This window comes from Lissotriton helveticus, chromosome 1_2 (assembly GCF_964261635.1).
Source record: "Lissotriton helveticus chromosome 1_2, aLisHel1.1, whole genome shotgun sequence".
Classification (NCBI taxonomy): Eukaryota; Metazoa; Chordata; class Amphibia; order Caudata; family Salamandridae; genus Lissotriton; species Lissotriton helveticus.
The window spans coordinates 348723393-348726239 of record NC_136058.1 but is presented as its reverse complement, the minus strand read 5'-3'; positions in this window follow the sequence as shown (position 1 = coordinate 348726239).

Sequence of the window (2847 nt, the reverse complement as noted above, 5' to 3'; positions counted from 1 at the left end):
CATGACAAAAGATTCCCTGAGATAGATGTCATAAGAATACCGGGGTTTGTAGTATTCGTGTTTAGCACCTTACCCTCAGTAGCCTGGTCTATGGTTATAACATTAGATAACCCCAGCGAATCAACAGTCAGAATCCCCAGAGGGCTAGTAGTTGTAAAATTACAGGCTAAATCAGAAGTACTTTTAGCACAAAGAGGCACGGCATCAGTATTACAGGTAAATGGTTGTCAATCGCAATCGCTTAAGTTAGACAATGCAGAAAAACGATTTTCCAACCCCAAACCCCAATCCACTGAAGCAACATCCTTCCTCCCCCTCTTAGTCACAATGTTCCATTTGGTTCTTAAAATACTTGAGTTTGGTCCACTTCCCTTTCTAGGATAAAAGAAGTCCAAAGTCAATGGAACAATTGAAGTTGTTCGCCTTTGTGGTGGTAAGATGTTTGGTAGGATGTTAGGCAAGACCCCAGGGTCGGAGAAGTGAAGAACAACACACTCCCCGTTAAACTTTTTCACCCTGTCCCCAATCCACTGTACCCTTCTCACTTTGACGAGCTCTTCAGAAAGTTGCTGCTTTCCCCAAGGAGTAATTACCATGTTGGTGGTTAACCATGATAAAGATTTATTTCTTAGAGAAGATGTAGTTTCCCGCTCTCCTTGAGCCAAGGGAGGAACGTTGGCAAGGACAAGTACCAGTGGCGAAGCTTCAACCACAAGCTCGAAGGTCCCCTTTTCAATAAATGGGTCTTCACCAGCAGGAGCAGGGATCGAGGAAATATGGGAATCAACTGGTAGGGTATTATCACTTGCCATTAGGGGATTTAATACAGGGGGGGGGATGAGACCACTAACAGCTGTAGTTACTGATTTATTTACGAATTCCTCTATCCTTGCAGAGACATTTTCCGGAAGTTTCCCTATCTCACCCATGGATTTTTGTAATAGACCTTCCAGTCGGTTAACCTCAGAAGTTAACTTGTCTATTTTGCTAACCAGGGGTTTAACCACACCTTTAATTTTTGTGTCCATTAGAGCCAGTAGTTTATTGAATTGGGCATTCGAGAGTGTAACGTACGCTTCATTAGTCAGGTCAAGCTCCTCATCCTCAGAATGTTTCCTCGGGAGGTTTGCAACTTTATTTTTAGCTGACCTGAGACATTCCCGTTTACCCAAGACGGGTGCTGGAGGGGAGGTAGAATGATCATGACTAATAGTTATATCAGCCAATACCTCATTAACACTAAGATCTTCAACTACAGCAACAGTACCACTGGGCTGAATGGTAATAGTGTCTGGAAACAAATCAGGTGTAGCACTATTAGTACTATTGTTGATTAGAAGGCCAAAAGGATCATCAGCCTCGATGTCAATGAAGGGAGATTGAGAAGGTGAGCCTATTCCCAGTGAGGCTCTTCTGCCGATGTTAATTTTTTCAACTACTTGCACCAGATAGTTCTCAATAGAGTTACTAGAAGTGGTTAACTTTTTTGGAGGCATCATATACTTTAAATACAACCAGAGTCAATGTAACTTACGTAGCAGTGTGCACGGGAGATGTCGATGTGCAGAAAAGTCAACTCCGAAGCAACGAACCAAGAGACCAGGCCCAACCCAACCTTGGCCAACCTCGGACGGCCTCAGACGGCCCGCCCTTTGCCCGGGCTTAGCCCGGCGCGTCCCGCGCGCGTCCTCGCGGGAGGAGGGACCTGCCTGGGCTTTATGCGCCGCCTGGCGCGCTGGTGGATGTCGTCGCCGCCTCCCCCTGGAGGCTGCTGGGAGGTGGAGTCCAACCGGCGGAGCCAAGCCCGGCCGGTCGGAGTTGCTGCAGAATGGCGGAGCCAAGCCCGGCCGCTGCACTATCAGGTGCGTGTCCTCACAGATCAGGGCGTCACTCGGGGAAAACCGGATGCTGGGTGCAGTGGGAGACAGGGGACTCGGCCCCTGCCTGGGCTTTATGCGCCGCCTGGCGCGCTGGTGGATGTCGTCGCCGCCTCCCCCTGGAGGCTGCTGGGAGGTGGAGTCCAACCGGCGGAGCCAAGCCCGGCCGGTCGGAGTTGCTGCAGAATGGCGGAGCCAAGCCCGGCCGCTGCACTATCAGGTGCGTGTCCTCACAGATCAGGGCGTCACTCGGGGAAAACCGGATGCTGGGTGCAGTGGGAGACAGGGGACTCGGCCCCTGCCTGGGCTTTATGCGCCGCCTGGCGCGCTGGTGGATGTCGTCGCCGCCTCCCCCTGGAGGCTGCTGGGAGGTGGAGTCCAACCGGCGGAGCCAAGCCCGGCCGGTCGGAGTTGCTGCAGAATGGCGGAGCCAAGCCCGGCCGCTGCACTATCAGGTGCGTGTCCTCACAGATCAGGGCGTCACTCGGGGAAAACCGGATGCTGGGTGCAGTGGGAGACAGGGGACTCGGCCCCTGCCTGGGCTTTATGCGCCGCCTGGCGCGCTGGTGGATGTCGTCGCCGCCTCCCCCTGGAGGCTGCTGGGAGGTGGAGTCCAACCGGCGGAGCCAAGCCCGGCCGGTCGGAGTTGCTGCAGAATGGCGGAGCCAAGCCCGGCCGCTGCACTATCAGGTGCGTGTCCTCACAGATCAGGGCGTCACTCGGGGAAAACCGGATGCTGGGTGCAGTGGGAGACAGGGGACTCGGCCCCTGCCTGGGCTTTATGCGCCGCCTGGCGCGCTGGTGGATGTCGTCGCCGCCTTCCCCTGGAGGCTGCTGGGAGGTGGAGTCCAACCGGCGGAGCCAAGCCCGGCCGGTCGGAGTTGCTGCAGAATGGCGGAGCCAAGCCCGGCCGCTGCACTATCAGGTGCGTGTCCTCACAGATCAGGGCGTCACTCGGGGAAAACCGGAT